This window comes from Phyllobates terribilis, unplaced genomic scaffold (genome assembly GCF_046119375.1).
Source record: "Phyllobates terribilis strain yellow unplaced genomic scaffold, ASM4611937v1 Scaffold_8__6_contigs__length_399053987, whole genome shotgun sequence".
NCBI classification, from domain to species: Eukaryota; Metazoa; Chordata; class Amphibia; order Anura; family Dendrobatidae; genus Phyllobates; species Phyllobates terribilis.
The window spans coordinates 327,961,240-327,977,453 of NW_027362768.1; positions in this window are offsets into that span (position 1 = coordinate 327,961,240).

Genomic DNA, 16,214 nt, shown 5'->3' on the forward strand with positions numbered 1-16,214 from the left:
GGTACACTGACGTCAGCTACAGAACAGGACGCCGCACGTCGTAGGAGCGGAGGAAGGTAAGAATCTTTTTTTTTTATTTAATGTATTGTAAATGAGCAGCAGAACATTATACCAGGATGGGGAGCATTATACAAGGAAAGTGGCCAGGATGGGGAGCATTATACAAAGAAGGTGGCCAGGATGGGGAGCATTATACAAGGAAGGGGCCCAGGACGGGGAGCATTATACAAGGAAGGGGGCCAGGACGGGGAGCATTATACAAGGAAGGGGCCCAGGATGGGGAGCATTATACAAGGAAGGGGCCCAGGACGGGGAGCATTATACAAGGAAGGGGCCCAGGACGGGGAGCATTATACAAGGAAGGGGCCCAGGACGGGGAGCAATATACAAGGAAGGGGCCCAGGACGGGGAGCATTATACAAGGAAGGGGCCCAGGACGGGGAGCATTATACAAGGAAGGGGGCCAGGACGGGGAGCGTTATACAAGGAAGGGGCCCAGGACGGGGAGCAATATACAAGGAAGGGGCCCAGGACGGGGAGCATTATACAAGGAAGGGGCCCAGGATGGGGAGCATTATACAAGGAAGGGGCCCAGGATGGGGAGCATTATACAAGGAAGGGGCCCAGGATGGGGAGCATTATACAAGGAAGGGGCCCAGGATGGGGAGCATTATACAAGGAAGGTGGCCAGGACGGGGAGCAGTATACAAGGAAGATGGCCAGGACGGTGAGGATTATATAAGAAAGGGGCCCAGGACGGGGAACGTTATACAAGGAAGGGGCCCAAGATGGGGAGCATTATGCAAAGAAGGTGGCCAGGATAGGGAGCATTATACAAAGAAGGTGGCCAGGATGGAGAGCATTATACAAGGAAGGGGCCAAGGATGGGGAGCATTATTCAAAGAAGGGGCCCAGGATGGGGAGCATTATACAAAGAAGGTGGCCAGGATGGGGAGCGTTATATAAGGAAGGGGCCCAGGATGGGGAGCATTATACAAGGAAGTGGCCCAGTATAGGTGACAGTATACCAGGATGGGCGACATTATACTAAACAGGGGCCCAGAATGGGAGACATTGTTACAGTAAGGGGCCCAGAAAAGGGGATATTATACCAGGGAGGGGCCCAGGATGGAGGATGTTTTTACAGGAATGGTCTCATGATGGGAGACATTTTACCAAGAAGAGACACAGGATTATCCCAGGAAGGAGCTTAGGATGAGAAATATTACTACATGATGGGTGCTACGACGGGGAGATTATTACAGGAAACAGCCAGGACGGGCAACATTATTATATGGGAGGTAAACACGCATTTCAGTATAGGATCTAGAACGCTACAAGGGTCCATGCATCTGACCAACATGCAGGTGGGGGCCCAGGTCCAAATCTTGCACCAGGGCCCATCGGACTCTAGTTATGCCACTGCCCATCCATATAACATGTGTTTTCAATGAATGCATTACAAAGATGACATAGGAAACTGTTTTAGACATTTTTCTTAATTGTAGATGTGAAAAGCTGATATTTATGTATGTCAAAAACAAACATACAGATCATAAACTGAGACAACACGTGGATGAGTCACCTGGGTCCTCTCTGTTTTCTTTTTCGATTAATGGGTAGGAAAATCTTTGGATTTTTTTTGAATACGAGAAAAATGACACACTGACCAAAAATGGCTAAAAATTGGATCCAGGACTCTGATGAAAAATATCTGTTTTTCTCGGACTGAAAAAGTAATGGGCGTCGGAATGAGCCACTGCAGAGCAGATCAGATGACATTGGTCGGTATGAACAAGTCTATGAGTGTTGGAAAAAAAAAAATCTAATCCCATATAGATCATGCCTGCTGCATTTTCATTTTTTAACGGATAGATTGCAATTATTAAAGGGGTTGTCCACTATTCAGACAACGGATTCTGAATCCCTATATTTTCCCCCCAGTAAAATAATATTTATATTCATCTCTGGTGCCGGCGCTGTTCCAGCGGTGCCATAGCTGTTCCAGCGGCGTCGGCACCGGCTCTCCCAATGTCATGCGATCTCTGAGCTGACTTCACTTTCCTCTACTATTAATTAATTTTTTTTAAGATCAGTGTTGAAAATAATCTGTTAAATCCCAGCTCAGGAATAGAGAAGTCATTCTGGGATCCGGTGCCATATTGCAGACATGGGCTGCGGGCCATCAGCTGTCACTGGTAAGACGGACTATATACATACTTTCTTATATAATTATATTAGAATGACGAGTATCTGGGACTTTTATTTCTTTTAGTTGCAAGAGAAGCTGGAGACTGGTAAGATCTGATATTTTATTAATTTATATCATACCATACTATATTCTATTCCTTTTCTTCTGTTACTAGTATTACTGCAGTATATACAGATTATAATCTTTTCATTATAACTATGGACACTTTTACAGTTTTTAGGTCGCGTGTCATATGTGTTGTGTGGATCCATCATACGGCAAACATAAAAGTATATCTATAGCTGGAGTCATTATTGCATTTGCACTTTTTTTGTCTATTTTTTTGCATTTTTTTTTGCTTTTTTATTTGCACATTATTCTCCTTTTAATTGCCTTTTTTTCTATATTCTTTGTCTTCGCTTATTTTGTTTTTTTTCACCCTCGCCACTGTTAGTGGGGTTCGTAGTCTACAGATGTTTTCGGCTGATTCATCAATGGCGACTTTTTAAAAAGTTATAACATTTTTGCAGATATTTACCCCTTCATTGTTGTGATTTTATGTACACCTGAATTTTTTGCCAACATTTGGTGACATCTTAATGGAACGTGCAAGTTTTTGAGCTGAAAAGTTAAAAATAAAGATAATTTTTTGCTTTTGCACAAAATTCATAAACCACGTGCGACACTTTGAAGAATTTGGCGCAAAAACCTCAATGAATAGCGCAAGACTAATAAAGAAAAGTGACGTAAATATAAAAAGGAAATGATGAATCGGACCTCATAGGGCTTTCTCCGAACTTAGTTTTGTGACATGCAGCTAGGCAGTTCTCTGATAACAAACTTGTTGATGGTTTCCTATTACAACTAACAGAATTATGAGTGCAGCTCTGGAGTAAAATAAGGTATAAGGCATTTTTTAAGGCTGGAAATACCTAAAAAAAAAAAACTTTAAAAATAATAAACATAAGCATTTCTACATAAAAACAAGGTGCTGTTCATAAGTTCAGGAAATCACAAAGTGGTTAAAAGAAATAAGTCAGGTGTTTTCCGCTCTGTACTTTACAATAGAAGTCAACGGGAAAGCTCAAAAGACGCCTGGAGACGACTGCACATTTTTTTGAGCAATCTGGCATCATTTTTCTTACAAAAAAAATGATAGCGGTTTCTTTATTATTCAATGGTGTGTAAAAAAAAACACGACAGTAAAAAAAAAGCATCACAAAAACCATGGAAAAACCCTTAAAAATAAAAACACTGGTGGCTAAAAGCATCGGAAAGACTCTCAGGAAACAACCCAAAAAACTGCACAAAAGACAATTCAGGACAAAAAAAAAAAGTTTCAGAGTTTCCTGATTTGTCTTCTGCTTGAAAAACTCATTGAGTTCTGCTGAGAATAAAATACGCTGTGTGCACAGAGCCTAACTCTGGATCAGAAGATGATTAATGTAAGATTGATGAATTAGTCTATCATTAGAGTGACAAGATGACAATATTTCTTTTTATTTTCTTTACATTTAGGAATGACAGTGAAGGCAGGTAGGCTCCCATATTATTTATCTACTCATGGAGTAATGTGCCATAGGTTATTCTCATTTCATTTAAGAAGCACTCCTCCTCCTCCTCCCATCAAAATTGTTATCCTCTTAATATATTGCAGTCATCATATTATATAGCACTGTGTACTTACAGCTGCTCATTTTACCTTTCTATCTATAATTCTTCTCTTTTCCATTAGGTCTATGACATTATGTGATTACAAACTGACTAGCTGAATCCTTCTAAGCTCTATGTAGAAACAAGAGGTCAATCTTCCCTGTATGAGTCATAAGTCACTGCAAAAGTCCCTGGCTGGGGGAGCAGGGAGCAGCTGGGTCAGGAGTTGAAGAGGGGAATGATTTCTGCAGGGACAAGAGACTTCCTGTTTCTACATAGAGCAGAGAAAAGAGAAGAATTATAGGTAGAAAGGCAAAATGAGCAATTGTAAGTACATAGTGCTATATAACATGATGACTGCAATATATGAAGAGGATAAAAACTTTGATGGCAGTGCTGTAGTTCTCTGCACTGTGGTTGGCAGTGCAGAGATAAAACAATAAAGGGGCCACAGTGCTGCAGTACCTACATTGTGAGGATCTTTGGGGGTCCCGGAGATCAACATACCACTAATCTGTTACAAGGGTCAATGACATAAATCAGGCAGATGGCACAGAGGTAAGGACAGTATCATCACTGCCACGTGGCTGTCGGGTGAGATCATATAACAGGCACATGACACCGCGGTCAGGACTATCAGTCTGGACTTTAGACCATTACAGGATCCCGGACATCACCGTTATTTGCCGATTTAAATTTTCTATTTGGTTTCATTTGTCCCTTTTTAAAATAAAAATTGATATATAAAAAAAATATTTCATTTGACTTTTATATTGTGCAATGTGATTTCCATTTTTGCGAGTTTTTGCCCAGGAAGCAGCAAATTTGAAGCATTCAGATGCGGGGAGGTAGTGCTGCATAATGACACGTCACATCCCAATGCCGAGTTGTCGGCACTCTGTAGTCCAAGGCTAGATTTAGGAAAACATTAATTATTATATAAGGTCTCGGAAAAGATCCCATAATCCCTTGCTTCATATTACTGCTATTAGCCCAGGAACAAGGGTGTGTAGGATTTACATTGACATAGCACCATCTAGTGGTTAAGTGATGTACATGAACAGTTATATGCTTCTAATATGGGTAGTTTTTTTTAATCTTTTTTTAAATTTTTTTTTAATTAAAATGCATATATTCTGGGCTAAGTAATCATTTTTGCAATTTGGTTTCATTATTTTTTTTTGCTCCGTTTGCCTTCTACAGCCTCTGTGTTACACTGTCTTTTGCTGGCTGCAGAATGTACTATCTGAGAATCTGTCAGTGATTCCTGTACGGTCAGACACAGCCATTACACAGTACGCAGCAGGGGCACATTTATAAGATTATCTCAGCACAGGAACATGTTTTTAAACACATCCAATTGTGGAACTTATTATTATTCCAAGATCTATTGATTAAAATAAACTTTTGTTTGTGGGAGAACCCCTTTAAGGATCGGCCATCAATGTAAAAGTCCCAGACTACCCCTTTAAATTTCAATGTGCAGGAAACCAAGCGCCTGTAAAGGCCAAACAGTGCAAAAATTTTAATAAAACCCAATGGCAAAAATGAATTTTAGCCCCAAATACATGCATTTAAGTAAAGGAAAAACTATGTCTGCAAAGGTGAATAATTAACTGAGAATATTTTTTGCATTTATACTGAAAATATCTTGTTATTTGTGATGGGGATTGTTTAGCTTTTTATCTTTCCGAAAATGACACAGGCCTCCAACTCAGACCACTCATGTATCCCAGGAACCAGCAGTGGATGACGACACGCAGGGAGAGGAGAATAGGTAAGACTGGTCTGAATATGGGCTCTGTTCACATCTCGTTTCTACACTGGGAGTATTTCCCATATTATCTTCCTGTGACATAAGGCTCTGATGTATTCCCTGTAAAGCTATGGCATGTGCCACCCATATGCCCCAATTAAAAATAAAAAAGGTATATTGCGGAGTTAAAGGAGTTGTCCAGCCCAGTGTAAAATTAACACACATGCTCTGTAGCATAAGCTAGAATCCCATGGGCCCCCACCTCCATGTTGGTCAAATTGATGGGTCTTTGTAGCGTTCTAGATCCATATAATAATGTCCCCATCTTGGCCCCTTCCTGTAATAATGTCCCCCATCCTGGCCCCTTTCTGTAATAATTTATCCAATCCTGACCTCTTTTTGTAAAAATGTCCCCTGTCTTGCCCCCTTCCTGTAATAAGGTCTCTGATCATAGGCCCCTTCGTGGTATAATGACCCCCATTCTGTAATAATGTCCTCCGTCTTGGCCTTTTCAGCCCCTTTCTGTAATAATGTCCCCAATCCTGGCCTCTTCCAGTAACAATATACCCCATCCTGGTATAATTTCCCCCATCATAGGCCCCTTCCTGGTATAATGTCCCCTAGCCTATAACAATGTCCCCTATTCTGGGCACCTTCCTGGTATAATGACCCCCATCTTGGTATAATGACCCCCATCCTATAACAATGTTTCACATCATGAGACTCTTCCTAGTATAATGTCCCCCATCCTTTAACCACGTCCCCCATCCTGGGGACCTTCCTGGTTTAATGCCCCCATCCTGGGTCCCTTTCTGGTATAATGTCAGCCCATCCTGGGCCCCTTCCTGGTATAATGTCCCCCATCCTGGTATAATGTCCCCCACCATGGGCCCTTTTCTGGTAAAATGTCCCCCATCCTGGTCCCTTTTCTGGTATAATGACCCCCATCCTGGGCCCCTTCTTGGTATAATGACCCCCATCCTGGACCCTTTTCTGGTATAATGACCCCCATCCTGGGCCCCTTCCTGGTATAATGACCCCCATCCTGGGCCCCTTCCTGGTATAATGTCCCCCATCCTGGGCCCCTTCCTGGTATAATGTTCCTTCTGTCGTTCTTTTCCAACACAATAAAAAAAAAAGATTCTTCTTACCTTCCTCTGCTCCCACAATGTACAGCGTCCTCTTCTGTAGCCTGCAGCTGACCTCGGTGTGCCAGCCATGGGCGGCGCATGATGTCACTGCCATGTACCACTCGTGACGGGCATGCCGACGTCAGCTGCCACTTCTGACTGGCCAGCGGCATGTATTGCAGTGGCAGGGAGCCGGCAGGTCAGTCGAATGTGTGTCCTTGGCACGTGCGTCAGCGGGCCCCCCATCCTGCACAGGCTGGTCACGGTCGAACCCTTTGCACCTGTGATCGTCACGTCCCTGCATATGCCACATGTAAAGAAAAAGCCTTAAAGGGGCATAATCATCCTGCACGGTTATAGGATAAGATGTGCCATGAATGCATGATAGATGAGGGTCTCCCTGGTGGGACCTGCCTCTATATCAAGATTGGGTCCCCACTGTGCTCGGCTGTCAGAGGAAAGGTGCATGTGTCTGTTCATTTCTATAGGAATTCCAAAAATTTCCACTCACACAAGGGCGTCCCCTGCACATTACATCATTGTACCTATACTTGTGTTAATGATATCTTGTTCTTGTGTTTATTCTACATGCCAACAATAGGACCAACGGTAAGAAAGGTGTTCCCATACAGTCAGCATTACCGTATGTATGGGCAAACCTGTGCTTTAGATAAAATTCCCTTTAGGCCACGTTCACACGTTCAGTATTTGGTCAGGATTTTACATCAGTATTTGTAAGCCAAAATCAGGAGTGGGTGAAAAATACAGAAGAGGTGACATGTTTCTATTATACTTTTCCTCTGATTGTTCCCCTCCTGATTTTGGCTTAAAAATACTGATGTAAAATATTGACCAAATACTGAACGTGTGAACAAGGCCTTAGAAAAAGTCACTAAATCACTTAGTCATTATTTCTCTGATTTAAATTCTGCTTTTACCCCAGAATTTGGCATTGTTTTTCTTTTGTTCATGCAACTTTCCATTCCAGATATATGGACCCTCTTCCCTTTTATATAATTATAGACTTGTTAGCCAAGGGGGTGTGGTCATCATGAAGACTCCCATAGAGAAGAGTTGAGGACCACTTGCCCACTTGGCCAAATGGACAAGGGAGGCAGTACCATTTACAATGTACGGAGCGGAGCCCAGGCGTGCACGACACCACTCCATTCAGGAAGGGGCTGCAGAGTCCCTTTGTCGGGATTGCTGGGGGGGGTCCTAGTGGTCCGACATCAGGGATCATCACATTATCCTCTATCACATGGAAATGAATGGACATTTAAAGGGGATCTGTAAGCAGGTTTTTGTTATGTAATGTGAGAGCAGCTTGATGTAGGGGCAGAGACCCTGATTCCAGTGATGTGTCACTTACTGGGCTGCTTATCGCAGTTTTGATACAATCCCTGTTTTACTCTGCCGCAGATCAAGCAGAGCTCTGGATGCTGAGCTCTGTATAACCCCGCCCACACCACTGATTGGCAGATTTCTGTGTACATCATCAGCAAGCTACCAATCAGTGCTGGGGGCGAGGTTACACAGATCAGCAGGACAGCCTGGCACGTGACACCTAGTCCTGTTGTGAGAATCTCCTGCTGATAAAATACTGATTATAGTGAAGCTAAGGCAACCCAATAAGTGATAGATCACTGGAATCAGGCACTCTGCCCCTACATACTGCTCTCAGATTACATAGCAAAAAGCTGCTGACATATTCCCTTTAACCCTTCATCAGAAGCTTAGAGAAGTCATGGAGGAGGCTTTTACAGATGCCGGCGGTTAGACAGTGTTGGGTCACAATAAGAGTGGACCGGTTGATTAAAACCTGGGGAATTAGGAGAAGCCATGGACCCTGGAGAGAGCTGAGACTGCTGCCTTTCATCAGTTTTTCCTTCTCTGTTCTCACAGCCTGGATCGGCCCCATTGCTTTTATTGATTGATGTGATAGCCATGATGAAGCTGCATAAAATACTGGCCACCGCTGGAAGACAACAGAGGTGGCTGACAGCCTAGCCAACAAGACGTAAACTGTAGAATTAAAAATCCCTCTGCTCTTGAGAACCGAAAGGATTTTTAATAAGTGGTTGTTTTTACAAGCACTTTGCGATTTTACCTATTTAATAAGATGAGAATAACCCTCTAATAAAATGGTGAACACAAACATAAAGCGTGCATTAATGCATTAGCCGGATATGTGGCCACATAATGCTTTTTTTACTAGACTATACTTTTTAGGCATTTTGCAAAAAAAAAAAAAAAGACGTATGCTGCGCTGTACTGTATATGCTTCCATTACATAGGATCCTCTTTAGGTGATTGATGTATTCAGTCAAAGATTATATGATTGAATATGTGAAGGCTTTATGCCTAGAGATGTTTTATTATTAGTGTCTTTATTATTTGTGTTAGTATTCTTGTTTTTATTATTAGATTTATTATTCTTGTTTTTTACTATTATATTTTTTATTATTATTATTATTATTATTATTTTGCAGATAAAAGAGAAACTTAGATGTAAATACATGAAAATATTTGAAGATTTGTAAGAAGACGAAGCCGAATGGACTGGAGTTTAATGTGCTTTTTATGATGTGCAATGGGCTATTGAGAGCTAAAGATTCAATTTATTTATTCTTAACTTCACTAATAAAAAAATATATAATTTCTTAGTAGAATTATTGCTGCATTAATCTGTTTGATTCATTTAGGATGTCTAAACAGGGACAAAATTTCATGCTGCAATTATCCAAAGTGTAATGGTGCAATATGGTTCCTAAACCATGAACATCAGTAACAGGGATCCCAATGTCGAAGTCCTAGTGCAACTTACACACTTTATATGATTACTGCCTGGAAAGTTTAAAATGTTTGTCACATGCCATACAGCAAGCAGCTTGCAAGAGCACAAGAAGCCGGTCATCAAGGCCTTGGCAATCAGCGGTAAACTTTATAATTAAAAATCTTAAGATTGGAAAGGATTTTTTAAGAAGAGGTACAGGTGCATCTCACAAAATTAGAATATCATCAAAAAGTAAATTTATTTCAGTTCTTCAATACAAAAAGTGAACCTCATATATTATATAGAGTCATTACACACAGAGTGATCTATTTCAAGTGTTTATTTCTGTTAATGTTGATGATTATGGCTTACAGCCAATGAAAACACAAAAGTCATTATCTCAGTAAAATAAAATAATTAACAAAAAACACATGCAAAGGCTTCCGAAGCGTTTAAAAAGGTCCCTTAGTCTGTTTCAGTAGGCTCCACAATCATTGGGAAGACTACTGACTTGACAGATGTCCAGAAAGCAGTCATTGACACACTCCAAGGTCCCAGAGTCTGGAGGAAGAGTGGAGAGGCCACAATCCAAGCTGCTTGAGATCTAGTGTGAAGTTTCCACAATCAGTGATGGTTTGGGGAGCCATGTCATCTGCTGGTTAGGTCCACTGTGTTTTATCAAGACCAAAGTCAGCGCAGCCGTCTACCAGGACATTTTAGAGCACTTCATGCTTCCCTGTGCCGACAAGCTTTTTGGAGATGGAAATGTCCTTCTCCAGCAGGACTTGGCACCTGTCCACACTGCCAAAAGTACCAATACCTGGTTTACAAACAACAGTATCACTGTGCTTGATTGGCAGCAAACTCGCCTGACCTTAACCCCATAGAGAATCTATTATAGAGAATGTATGGGGTATTGTCAAGAGGAAGATGAGAGACACCAGACCCAACAATGCAGATGAGCTGAAGGCTCAAAGCAACCTGGGCTTCCATAACACCTCAGTAGTGCCACAGGCTGATCGCCTCCATGCCATGCCACATTGATGCAGTAATTGATGCAAAAGGAGCCCGACCAAGTATTGAGGGCATTTACTGAACATACATTTCAGTAGGACAACATTTTGGATTTTAAAAACATTTTTCAAGCTGTTGTTATAAAGTATTCTAATTTACTGAGATAATGACTTTTGTGTTTTCATTGGCTGTAAGCCATAATCATCAACATTAACAGAAATAAACACTTGAAATAGATCACTCTGTTTGTAAGGACTCTATATAATATAGGAGTTTCACTTTTTGTACTGAAAACTGAAATAAATTAACTTTTTGATGATATTCTAATTTAGTGAGATGCAACTGTACATTACAAGCACTTTGCAATTTTATAATAAGATAAGAAAACCCATTTATATGTGCTGTGTGTCATATCCCCCAACCATCCCAGGACCAGTCCTGAATTTGGGAAGCTGTCCCAGAAGGTCAAGGATATGTCCTGACTTTAGCTGTGTCTGTGCCCGCGAGACACACAGATAGAGCAGAATATAATGGTGGAGCAGGGAGCCATCAGAAACCTGTTCCACCATTCAGCCTGTGTAGAGAATGAAGGCCAACAAGGATCTTTAGACCATATGACATTCAAAGGTCACATGCCTAGGCAGAAGAGACTGAGTTGTGGGTCATATACTGTGGGGACATCATACTGTGCGTGTAGGGGATTTACTGCGAGGGCATCATACTGTGTAAGGGGGGATGTACTGAGATTACTCTTTTCTTCAGAGCACCCGAATAGACCAGTGAGCGACCCCTCTCTTTTTTTCTATTAATCATTTTTGGGATCCCGCTCCTGGAGCATTGCAGCAGGTACGTGTTCACACTATTAGAAGTTTGACAGCCTTTTTTCTGACCATGTGTCCCTCCCATTCAGTCACAGGTGGTTTTAACTAGCTCTACCAGCCCATACATTGTAGGTTAAAAGCCCAAGCAAAGACATATTGTCCAAACAGGCTTACAGCCCAAGAGTGGCATATCCAGTGGTAGCGTAGCGTAGTTTCCCATCATACGAAGGTGACCTTGTCGTGGTTGATGGGCACACATAAATTGGCCAAATTATGCGCAAAAAACCTTCATTTTTCAAAGTGACATTAGTCTAGATACAATATTTCTTATATTTTCATGTATGGAGTGCCGAAGTTCTTTTTGCAATTGAGATTACTCTTTTCTTCAGAGCACCCGAATAGACCAGTGAGCGACCCCTCTCTTTTTTTCTATTAATCATTTTTGGGATCCCGCTCCTGGAGCATTGCAGCAGGTACGTGTTCACACTATTAGAAGTTTGACAGCCTTTTTTCTGACCATGTGTCCCTCCCATTCAGTCACAGGTGGTTTTAACTAGCTCTACCAGCCCATACATTGTAGGTTAAAAGCCCAAGCAAAGACATATTGTCCATACAGGCTTACAGCCTGAGAGGATGATGGGAGTTGTACTTCACGCAAGACTACGATGTAAGACACAGATGAAGTTATTCTTCCCTTATCTGGACATTTGGACTGACGCCCAGAAACTAGATTGTAACTTGTTTTAGCTGTCTCAGCAACCTTCTACTAATTATCACTTTTTGTTTATGAAACTTTCTTATCAACATTCCATTGTTATGAATCATCATTTCGCTGCCTGTGAAACAAAGGCATTTTACTGCGCATGTCTGACAAAAAAAAAAAAAAAAAAAAAGATTATTATTATAAATAAAGGGACAGCACCCATAGAGGGAGACGCGCTCAGGGGCTTCCCAGTACTTGATTATACACTACGTGTCTGTGTATTTCTTGTTACGGGGATACCCCGACTCCAACAAGGACCCTCCATGGCTGAATGATCCTAACAATTCCTGGCGCCTGAAACAGGGACCCGAGGTCTGCGTATTCCTTCAAGTTCATCGACCGGCACGAGTAACCGCTGAGATTGGGACATCGGAACAGCAGATGACAAACCTGGCCAGGTAAGAGACACTGTTAGTTCTCTTACATCTGCTCTGCGATAGTCCGTAAATTTCATGCATATCTTGTGTTGGGATTGAGGAACTAGTAGAGAAGGATACCTATAGCTCGGGTCATTCATGTATATACTGTAGGATCTGCCGAAGGAGAGGTCAGAGAAGGTTATGAAACGGATGGTATGAAAGAGATGTGGATGTCGGGAATAGCCTCATAAGCCGCACTAAGGTAGATGACATAAGTATTACGGAGATTGCCTAACTGAGTCATAAGGTTGTGTCCTTTCGGGGAAACCTTCGCTCACGCTTAACTCCCGAACCTTTGTCCTCCTTTTTGACGGATAAGAGATTGACAGAATGAGCCCATGGAAGTAATGATAATACTCCAGGGACACGATATATAATGGAGACTGTATGGTTCATTTTATGTATTGTTGGTCTTGCCCTTGTTGCCATATATATGTGTGTTAGAATTACTCTACACTTCAGACAAAACGGTCCAGAGAAACCGTTTCAGATACTGGCTCCTTAGGACAGAATAGGTAACGAGGAAAGGTAAAATATAGAATATATTTTATCTAACCCAAAAAACCTCCTAAGGTAGGAATAGTCAGGAAAAATGGGCAACAATGGCTCCTTAGGACAGAATAGGTAACGAGGAAAGGTAGAATATAGAATATATTTTATCTAACCCAAAAAGCCTCCTAAGGTAAGAATAGTCAGGAAAAATGGGCAACAAACAGACTAAGACCACAAATGATGAACAAGATGTCTATACAATCGTGAAAGAAAGGTGTGGTGTAGAAGCAACTAAGAATTTAGGGAAAGTTTGCAAAACTTTTCAGGTAGCAAGGCATGACAGGTTTAACAGGAAACTATGGGAGGACATTCGGGCTAGAAAAGCAGGAGTGGTAAGAGACAAAGGATGGTAGAGTCCAAATTTTGGTGCCTGATGACCAAGAGTCTCTAGAAAACATTGTAAAAGTCCAAGCCTTAGAGGATGAGAAAGATCCTGCCCCTACCCAAATTATTTTAGATCTTTCTGAGGTACCAGAAAAATTATGGGCACAACATGACACCGATGTAGGACTAATGCCAATAGCTCCAGTAAAAGTCACTCCTGTTCCAGGTGTGACACTACCCCAATTGAGACAGTATCCTATTAGTGCCCAACAAGAACACGCCATAGGAGAACAGATAAAAGATTATCTAAAAACTGGAGTACTGATAGAAGTAAAGTCACCAGCCAATACACCGTTGTACCCCGTAAAAAAGAAATCTACTGAGGGGTCAGCTGCTAGATACCGGATGGTACATGATTTAAGAGAGATAAATAAAATTTTGGAACCTATTACTCCTGTTGTGCCAAATCCACACACGTTGCTATCACAGATCCCAGCAACAGCACGAGTATTTTCTGTCATAGACTTATCAAATGCATTTTTTTCAGTACCATTACACCTAGACTGTTACAAACTGTTTGCATTTACATTTAAGAATAGACAATTAGCATGGACAAGATTACCACAGGGTATGATACATTCACCTACCTTGTACTCAGAAGCTATGAGATCAGTTCTTCAAAATTTCAAACCTACGGATGAGGTTGTAATTCTCCAATATGTTGATGACCTATTGTTATGTGCCCCTGCTCAAGAGTCCGCAAACAGCAACACAATAAGGTTGTTAATATTTCTAGCAGACATGGGCTGTAAAGTTAACAAGAAAAAAGTACAACTTTGTATGACTACGGTAGTATTTCTAGGACACTGCATTTCACAAGGTATTCGGCACCTCACCGCCGACAGACTAAAAATCATTAGAGATCTTGTTCCTCCCAAGAACTACAAAACATTAAGAGCATTTTTGGGAATAGTATCACACTGCAGACAATGGGTTATACATGCTAGTCAGCTTATGCAACCTCTATATGATTGTTTAAAAATCGAACCTTTCCAGTTAACTGAATCAGCACTCATAGCCTTTCAAGACCTCAAGAAAGGTCTCATGTCAGCCCCGGCCTTGGGAATCCCAGACTACGCCAAACCATTCCAATTAATGGCTGCGGAAATGTCTAATCATGCTACAGGAGTACTAACACAGAAACATGAAAATAAACAAAGACCTGTCGCATACTATTCTGCTCAATTAGATAATGTTACCAAAGCTGCACCATCATGTGTCAGAGTAGTAGCAGCTGTCTCTCTTTTGGTAGAAAAAGCCTCAGAAATAGTACTAGACCATGCCCTAATAGTACAAACTACACATGATGTACATGGCATACTGAATCAGGTATTGCCAAAACACATTTCAATGGCTAGACATCTTAGATTACAATGCTCCTTACTAATGCCACCAAACCTCACTTTTCGCCGCATATTGTCTCTAAATTTAGCCACTCTGTTACCACTAGAGACAAAGGGGGGAGTGGAAGGAGGTCAGGAAGACGAAGATGAAAATTTTTTACAATACCACGAACAAGACAATATAATACATGATTGCTTACAGTGTATAGAAAAAGAAACACAAGGGCTACCTAATGTACAGGACACCCCTCTTGACAATCCAGACCTACATATGTATATAGATGGTAGTAGGTATGCAGATGAAACTGGTAACTTTCACACAGGTTATGCCATTGTATCAGATCATGATGTTATTGAAGCTGAGCCAATGCAGGCCAGCTGTTCAGCCCAGGAAGCTGAACTATTAGCTCTAATACGAGCATTACAGTTAGCAAAAGAAAAAACCGCTAATATTTTTACTGATTCTAGATATGCATATGGTATTGTACATGATTTTGGATGTATATGGAGAGCTAGAGGTTACATGACAGCTTCAGGTCAACCAGTAAAACAAGAACAAATGATTAGACAAATCCTAGAATCAGCTGCCTCAACCAAACAAGTAGCAGTAATAAAAGTACCTGCACATGTAAGACTCAACACCGAGATAGCTAGGGGTAATGACCGAGCCGACAAGGCTGCTAAGCGAGCTGCAGTAAAACCTCTGACAACTGACCACACTATTAGTGCAGTATCAGAATTTGACTTAATTACACGGCTCAAAGAAGCCCACCAGCAGGTGAGTAGAGAAGAAAAAGAAGAGTGGCAGAAACAGGGGGCAGAAGAAAAAGAAGGACTATGGAGAAAAGGAGATGAGCTTTGTCTCCCCCGAGCGTGGTACCCTGTTGTGGTCAGTGAAGCCCACGGACCTACACATGTGTCTGCAAACGGTATGATACAGAGGGTCAGACAGAAGTGGTTAGCCCCAGGGTTCAGCCAGGTAGCTCGAGCAAAATGTGGTTCTTGTGAAATCTGTTTAGCCCACAATCCAGGACAGACTGTTAAGACCCCCCAGAAGCACCATGTAAGACCACTATATCCGTTCCAGAGACTTCAGATCGATTACATCCAGATGCCTAAGCATGGACACTATGAGTATGTACTGGTATGTGTGGACATGTTTTCGGGGTGGCCAGAGGCTTATCCAGTTCATACAGCCACGGCTAAAGTCACTGCAGTAAAAATAGCACATGAACTGGTACCCCGTTATGGTATCCCAGAAGTGATCGAGTCAGATAGAGGTACACATTTTACTGGAGAGATCTTTCAGAATGTAATGAAAATGTTGTGTATAAAAAGTGAACTACACACCCCTTACCACCCACAGAGTTCTGGTAAGGTTGAGAGAATGAATGGAACACTTAAGTTAAAAA